Raw genomic sequence first — 9342 nt, 5'->3', positions numbered from 1 at the left:
CCATATTCCATTACAATTTTCACGTTGGTATTTGGTACATCATGTTGCACTTAAGTGAACACTCTTAAAAAGCGTGCACAAAAAAATCATTTCTTTATGATATGGGGACAAGAAGATTGCTACATCCATAATTGTTGAAAAGTGTATAGATGAGATAAGCCTAATGTTGAGGCTACGTTTAAGCCTTTGTTGAGGGTTTGGTCCCAGTGCATAAATTTATGCAATACAAGGAATACATTGCTCATTGATGACAGCCCTTTCAAGGGATGTATTAACCCAAAAGATAATTGCTTATATCCTAAAAGTTTTCAAGGGAGGCCTGACCACCCTCTTTGCAATGACCTTCTACATATCTTTCAAATATAAATAATACGAATGACACCATCTGTTATTTCACTCAATTGATTAGGAAAATCTCTAATCACAAAGGTTCATGGCCTATTTACAAAGTTTCAAGACATAATGGAAGAATGGTGTCTATTCAATGCCCAAGTTATGAGGGAAGAGCTTAAAAGAATTTCAATTGAAGTGGAAAGCCCATCTTGTGCATCTTCACAGCTACCATTGTATGATAACAAGTTAGATTATATTCAAGCAAGTAGGGGTAAGAAAGTAGTAAACTCCTTAAGCAAGGATCCAACTATGTTGGCATCCAAGTTTGGTCCTGAGTTTGGTGTGCCACTACTATCTTCAAAGCAATATAACTTGTTAAATTTGTCTCACAAAACCAAAAATTTGAGTGATCAGCTTGTTATTGCTTATGCTACTAGCTTGGGATATGATCTGGTTATTTCATTAGCGGAGTTGCAACAAAAGCATACATATAAAGCTAAAGAAAGCTTACTTAAGCGTATAGGAAGGATTCCGTTTGGTTTTATTGAACATTATGTAAACTATAATCACATTTTAATCTAATCTAGCATAATTGTTGTTGAAGGTAGAACAAACGATCAATGAGGGCTTGGTGTGCACTTTTAATTAATGACATGGGATGTTCACATACATCAAGAGTGGTGGAAATGTGTTAAGAAGAAGGAGATATAAATGATTTGAACATGCACCAAATTTGTACACCAATATATCTAATGAATTGGATGTTATTTTGCAAAAAAAAGTCTCTCTTTTATTTTTGTGATTGGAGCTCTTTGTACAAGATTTCCTTCAGAAAAATATTTATTTTGTATTGAAGAAATTTTCTTCTCAAGGTTTAAGCCTATATATATCATGGATGAAATAGGTTTTGTTGCTACATAATGTGCTACTTGAAAATATTGACTCTTCCATTGACCATGCATTTTGTCTTAAACAGTAAATTCTAAAGCATATAATTTTGATTTCAAATGTACAAATCATTTACTGTTGAGGTGGCACGTGTCATTGAGGACTCATAGGCCTAGTGTTGGGCTAGGGTGGATCGACAAGACTAGCATTCATCTTTGTAGCATAAATAATTACACTAGCAATGAGAGAGAGAGAGAGAGAGAGAGAGAGAGAGAGAGAGAGTAGAGACTTAAAACATGATAACTTGATTAATCATAAACTAATGACATTCATGCATACAATGATTAGGTTGAGGTTGAGAGATTGGAAAGTGTGTACAAGAGCTTGCTACTTAAGTTGTCGCTCATATGGCTAGATGCACCTCTCAAAGGTCACAAGTTTTTTTTTCCAAGGAGAAACTCTCCAAAGGTCAAGAGTGACTCCATAAAATGTGGAAAAGCCATGCTGATTGGGATGGTCATTTGGACTCTTGTGCAACTCATCTACCACATGTGCTAAGCCATGTGCCCTCACATGCTTACATGCTTATTGAACTGCTTACTGTACAAGAGATGGTTCTCACACTAGCTGTCGGTGTTAGGCCAAAGGCCACAAACCCAACAAACGTCCCCTTGGACTTTGGACTAGACTAGTGACCAACTACAAAGAGCTCAACTATCACAATGACCAAACCACACATGCTATAATGACTCTTTGGACTATGGTGCCACAAAGGCTAAAGACGCCTCCCCTTGAACATGAGTCTCCTAGGACCAACTCCTAGGACCAAGCTATCCAACAAGATGACTCCAGGCTCTGGCTCACCCATATTTTGCCTACAAGTCACCAGTGCCACTGCCAAATCACGTGCCAATGGCTTCATATCCATCTCTTCTACGGTGTTGCTGTCCAACAATCCTTTAAGTGTCTGTCTAGGCTCATAGCAGTTCTTGACACTTTTATTTAAGGCAGAACTAGATGTATGCTAAAAAATGCCGATGAAAATGAGCGGATGTCAATGCTCCTCCCCTTGAAGTGAATCTTCCCTTTTTCTCCCACACTGTGCCTGGGAGTGGTCTTAGGAGTGGTCTTAGCATTTGGATATTTAACCCAAAGCTAGTGTCTAAAATTCGGACAATCGTACATGCTAATATCCTCAATGATGATTATGGTATACATTTCTTTTTTGTGCTCGGATGCAAAATTTATTCTTTAAATTACAAGAACTTTAATGAGACAATAATGCTTTTGAAGTTTGAGAAAAACTTGGAAGTTCGATAGAAATTTCCTCCTTTGATTGCTTGTTGAAGCTCTTGGGATTTTTTGATTGCCTTGGAGTGCGAAGCTTTGTAAAGACCTTCTTTGCTTTTGATGAGCCCAATTGGTGCTCGAGAGAATCCTTGAAGTCTAGAAGCCTTGATTTTCTTCTTTGAACCTTTGAAACCTTGAAGCCTTTTGAATGCTTGAAGCTTTTGTTGCTCAATGTGAAGTCTTCCTTAAGCTTGCCTTGGAAGGCTTTTGAAATTTTGCCTTAATGCTCAAGGTTGTGGGAGTCATCCCTAAGCAAAGAGTTTTTTTAATAAAAAAACTCTCGGGATGAAGGGTCATGGGTTGTGGGAGCAGGTCCTTTAAAGGCTTGGAGCCTTGGGAACCAAGGACAGTGGGATCGGTTGCTTAGGGGAGTTGGGGTGGTCTTTGTTGCAGCAATGCCACCAGACTTCCTCATATCAAACCCCAAGAACCATAAAATATGGCTTACTTGCGATCTTCGCATTTGAACTTGCCTCTAAAGGTTAAGGTGCCAAGGCGTGTGCACCTTCCCTTGCGGACCCAAAATGGGATAAAGCTAAATTTGATGTGGAAATCCAAGTCGGGACACTTTCCCTCAAGGTCAGGTAGCCTTTGAACTCACGCCACCCCACACACAGTTTTAATAGTGTGTTGAGCTAAGCCAAGTCCTCAATTTGGCTCCTTGTGAAAGCATTCTCCAAAAATAAATAGTTGAGCTTGGCATAGGAGAGGGTGCAGACACAAGAACCACACACACACACACACACACACACACACACACACACACACTATGTTACTTAATAAATTCCTAACTTATTTGTTCCTTCTTTTAAAAAAAAAAGCTTCAAAGTGTTTGAGTCTCCACTATGGGACTTGGCCCTTCATAACTACTAAAGGCTTGGTAAGGCGTTGGTATTTTTTGGTTAAATGGCACACACACACTCCTACTATACCACCTAACTTGGGGGTATTCCCGAGCTTACTTGGCTCCTGGGACTTAGTAAAACCCACCGCCTATGGGCACTACCATGGGTTATAGCCCTTCTTAATACTTGAGTGAATAAACCTCGGGTGAAACCCGGCCATGAATACTCCTACTGGCCTCTTCATTGCACCTCGCAAGCGGCCTCACCTTCTCTGCTGGAAATCTCCTAGCGCTTGGGTAACTGCGCGATATGTAGTTATGGCGACCTCTCTCCCTTCTCTATTTAAAAGGTGAGGGTGCATCTTTGCCCCTCACTTAGATTTGGTTGTACTCTGTTTGTTTGCATAAAGTTAGTGACTGCGTATCTGAATCTCCATTGCATCGAAGCATGGAGCTCTCAACTCAAGTAACACAGGTCGGCCATTGTTATTTTATGGTTTGTTTTACCTGTTGTATGGCTATATGTTTAGACTACGAGGATTTGTTACTCTGAGAGGATGATGATTTTTTTCACAAATTTAGTAGGAAGCTATGGGTTGTTTCTTCCTGCAATGTTTTAATCCCAAACATGGGGGTGCTCTGCGTTGCATGATTATTGATGGTTCACAAACTACTGTCAATGCTAATAACTGGTTTTTTTTTTTTTAATCCACCTAATGGGTCGGTGGTCTGATCACTGGGTTGGCTAGGGTTGTTGATTTTCTGCCCTAGAAACTGGTACTAACAGGGATATATATTGTTTTTCTTACTAATCTCGGTTGCAGGATGGCAGGCTATTTGGTGCCTTGTTGCATGGCTATTACTCTATGACGGGGTAAAAATCATGATATTTTATTGATAAAGAGCTTGAAAAGGGGGGTGTTGCTTCACCCTTCGCACACAAGTAATGAGTATTTTTTTGGTCGGGAAGCATATTGTCACTGTTTTGGAACATGGCTTTATATTAAGGGCTATACTTTACATTCTGTCTACTGGCTCACTAGCGGTTACTTGGTTTTTTTTCTGTTAACTGCTGACTACTGCTTAGGAAGGATTGTTTTGGAAAAAAGAGATGGTTTACCATTTACATCACTATGGTATTGGTTTTCACCACGATTACTTCTGTGATGGTCCCTAAGGTCTGGTTGTTACACTACCTTTTTGACTGCTGCGTGCATAGGCACTATGATCTTGTAAATTATGGTGTAAATTGGGCCTAAACCTTCCACTTATGGGTGTTTGAGTAACACCACTTCTCTTGGTTATTAGTTAAATGGTTGAAACCAACATGTGGAAATTTCTACAACTAATCTCCTGTTTACATTGTCATATGAGATTGCATATTGTGTAACATAAAAAAAAAAAAAAAGATTCTGCAAGGGCTTCCTGCTACCTGAGTTGGCCAAAAGGATGATTAAGGTTGGTTAACTTACAAAATATGGTAAGTTTTGGTGACATGATGGGCCTAAAACCTTGCCCAACCTTAAAACAAATATTAGACTAGCCTATGGCTGGATTGTGACTACTAAAAGAGATTTTTTATTTAAAACCTACTGCACTAACTAGTGCTTTCACTAAAAGATGAACTGTGACTAAATATGGGGGGATTCTGACACTTGGATTAGAAGGGGTAATGGCCTTCTAATCAAAATGATGTAAAATTCTTCTATAAATGGAAAACTTTGGGTTCCTTTTTTAATTAAAACATTTACTATGGACTAAGCTTGTACAAAGTTAAATAAAAGTTTTTTAGGATCAACATGGATAACAACTGGTATAGTCCATTGATACCTATAAAACACATCCAAGGCTAACATATCTGTTGTCTTGTTTGGATGGATGCAGGTAAGGACTCTATCTTGTCTTGGAAGGTTTTCTTTGACTTTGGTTAGCTATCCTACACTGTTATTACACATTCACTTACTACTTGGGAAGTTCTTCTGTCACTTTGTATACTGGAATGAGGCTTCATTCTTACAAACATTGTACAAAACTAATTCTAAGACTAAGTTACTTTTGTACTTATCTTTTCATTTCTTCTAAAGCCAACTGTTTTTTGAATGTAAAAAGTTCAATTATGTCAAATTTTTATGGTAAAACAGCTACACACACATCCTATACATAAGGTTCTTTTCTTTTTGGAAAAATTGAGATGTTGGCTTTGGAAACTTAGCTTGAAATTTAGCTCTAGGATTTACCCACAGTCTATAATCCTTTCATTGGTTGACTGGTGTTAGGTGGTCCTTCTTAGACTATTTTTCTGGTCTCCTGCTCACAACTATTATAATCTTTGACTTTGTCGGATTTAGGTTTGCAAGCCCAACTTACTATAACCGATCTTATTTATATTGTTATATTTCCTTTCATGGCCACAAACCTTTTAGAATGATAGCTCGCATGAGTGTAAAACACAGCCCTGAGAATCATACAAAGATTCTCGAACAGATTAAGTTGTACCTTAAAGACCAAAAACCAAAAAATGCGTTGGCAATTAGAACTAGACCCTTCCTTGCTAGAAAGGCCAAGGATTGTATTACCCACTACTCTAAATAAATATTTCCTCACTTACCTTTTTTGGTATAATGCAGACTCTTGCTCTCTCACAAGGATTGGAATTGACCTATGAGCCCCTCTCCATAGCCACATCTCTTTTTCTCAGATGTATTAACAGCTTGGATGCTTCTCAACTAATTTATGACTCAGCTCTTGCTTCAGACAAGAAAATGTCTATCTTACACATGTTGTCTTTTTATGATTGGGTTAAAATTTTGGGTTCCTTAGACAAGGACTCCCAGGAAGGAGTACATTGCATAACTTTCCTTACTCTCTCTACAATACCAATAGGAGCTTACCCTTTTCTCCTCTTCTGAAGCTGACGTGTCTAACTTTTTAAGGAAGCTGTGTGGCCTCAATCCATCCTTTGTCTGTACACCTGCTACCCCGACTATCCCTCAAACCGGTGGTATTTTTTGTAGGGATAGCTCTTGAAGCAGTCAAAGAATTCCAGAGTAGTCTTTGTTCCCTCAATGACTCCAACCTCTTGGAAATGGTGCCAAAAATCTCTAAAGTTTTCCTTTCTTACCTATTTGACAAACTGAAATCGAGTCCTTTGGTGTAGACCATCAGCTTTTGGTTCTTCCCAACAAAGCCTTTTAACACCCATTTTGAGTGAAACCTGGGTGTACCTTGACAACCTCCCTGCCTCAATTGTCGAAGACTGTAGAGTCAAGATCTTAAAAGGTGGACAATTTCTTGACAAAGGAGAGGTCATCAAAGCACCCTTCAATCTCAATCTGATTGACCATTCTAAACGCCCTTCCAATACTGGCCTATACATCCATACTAAAGGGAACATGGAGTTTGCTAAAAGTAACCCAGACTTCTACACTGAATCCATCTGGAATGTTTTTTGGCACTATGTTAAATGTGCCTGCAAGTTTCTCGACCTTAAAGCCTCCTGCGAATCCAGCATCATGTGGTTTGATCATGCCATTTGGTTTATTCTCAACCATCTTGACCTACTCTTCCCAAAAAAACCAGTTGATTTTCACCTCTCACTTATTTGCTCTTGGTCGGGTAGCCAAGCTAAACAAATTGTAATTGCTCAGATTGCCTTTAACATTTTTCGGGGATAAATGCCGGACATCTCGAAAGAGCTGAAATCTGATGAACCAAGAATTTACCTAACTACCTATGCTAACTACAAAGGTGTAAAGATCCTTTCTAACTTACTCAAACCTTGTATTGATGAGGATGATTCCCTGCTCTGAAAAGACTCAATTCTCTTACTACCCCCAACTCTTTTACATCTTTTTTAACTCCTAGCTCTTCCTCCTGCCGAGGGAACGCTTGTAGCTACACTAGGGGAAGAGGCAGAAACTCCCCCATTAGGAATTTTCTTGAATTATAAACCTTGATGATTTGCAGGTTACTACAAGCCCTTGCGGACAAAGGTCTCTCAACAAAGTTGCTCCTAACCATGACTGTATCTACATACACTGTCTCTTCCACAATGTACTTCTCGATTGGATACAACCTAAAAAAGCTCTTTTTTATGAGTGCTTTGACTTACTTTTTGGCAATCACAAATTACTCGATAATGTTCTCATTGGTTGGATATGCCAACAACCCGTCAAAAACTTGGTTTATAATAATGATTTTCTTCGACATGAATCTATTCCCAATTGTACTTGCTATCAATTTACCACATTCTGCAAGAACTTTGATTCATATGGTATGCACGTTTGTACTTGTGATCTTAGCACTATTGAGAATTAAAAAAAAACGAAGAATCTTGGCCAATGGGCTCAATCACATACCTAGCTCTCCCAAAAACCCTTATCTCGCTCTATCAGCCATACTAAGCTGCTTAACTGACCTCTCAATTCTCTCCTGCTGGAGAAGACAGTCCTACTGGACTTAAACAAAATTGGTGGAAGATGTTTCTTTCAAAAAATATCACAAATTCCTAGAAAATGGCTATCCATTGATAACTCCTGGCTAACATCACAACTTGCTCTTGATTTTCAAAAAATCTCTAATGTAGTCGGGCTTGATAAAAGCTCTAAATGTCCCACTCTTATCTGCAAAAACCTAGCATGGATGGCTGCCCGTGATCGTGTCTCTGGGAAAGAGTTCATTAGAATTAACTCCTCACTACAAACTGTTACCAGTTGTATCTCTAGACACTTAGGGAATCTAGGGTATGCATACATAACACTAAATGACCTGTGTTATTTTCCACCTATAAGTTACATAAACATAGGTTCAGATGGATATCTGATGCTACCAACGATATCTTTACTGATATCACTAAGGATATCACACTTTGCCTTGAACTAGTTCTAGCTGAGTTAGAACTTATTTGTGCCACAAAACAAAAAATTTGCCATGACTTCTTACAAATTCAGTACAACCCCTTCTGGTTAACAAAAAACTCCACTGAGGTCTCTCTTAACCTCCCAAAACAAATCTTCCACATTTTTCTGCAGATATCACACAATGCTACGAAAACATCCCCCTTGACGGGGTTCTTGGCCTTAAGAATGTTCTAGACAATGTGATAAAAATGGCCTTCTCCAATACTAGAAAAAAGGGTCTTTTTTACATTTCACTCTCCAAGAAACCCAGGTGGATTAAAAAAACCCCTTACACTTCAACGAAGAGAAGCTTTGTTTTTACATCTCATGGTTGCTTAACAACTGTACTATCATTTCTGGGGGTCTATGTTTTAACCAATGCCTAGGCATCCCCATGGGGTTCTCATGTTCTCCACTTATGTGTAATATCTACCTTGCTTTCTTTGAATACAAATGGTTTTTCAAAGCCATGGAATCTTGCAAGGACAATCTTTCACAGTTCGGACATATCTACAGGTATATGGATGACTTATTAAGCATCAACAATAAAGCCTTCCTTAGAGAAATTTGTCTGATTTATCCTCACTACCTAAGGATTGAACCTACGTCTTTACATGGTTTCATAACACCCAATGGGGCTTTTTTCACGTCGGTGCAATTCCGTAACCTTTCTATCTCTCTTCATATTCCTTCTATCGGAGGTTATGACCTAAGGTTTGTATGGAAAAGGGATCTCTTGAAACTGCCACCTGTGGAATTCATTAAAAGGAATAGTAATAGGCCTTACAAGGTGGCTATTAGCTCTTGTATCAGCCTGTTGTATTTGATCATCTACTCCTCTTCCGATTATCTCCTTGCTTGGGAAGATATTAAACTTCTAATAAGGAAATATTGTCATAATGGTTTTAACAAAAACAAGATTCTAAACTCAATCTTACAATCCCTTACTCGGAATGACTGGCTTGGGTTACACTTTAACCGAGAAAATCTCATTTCACAATGGGCCTACTATTGACTCATTGTGTTAGG

The sequence above is a fragment of the Adiantum capillus-veneris genome, chromosome 20 (assembly GCF_014529385.1).
Source record: "Adiantum capillus-veneris isolate H3 chromosome 20, ASM1452938v2, whole genome shotgun sequence".
Lineage (NCBI taxonomy): Eukaryota > Viridiplantae > Streptophyta > Polypodiopsida > Polypodiales > Pteridaceae > Adiantum > Adiantum capillus-veneris.
Note: the sequence above shows the minus strand (reverse complement) of the source record.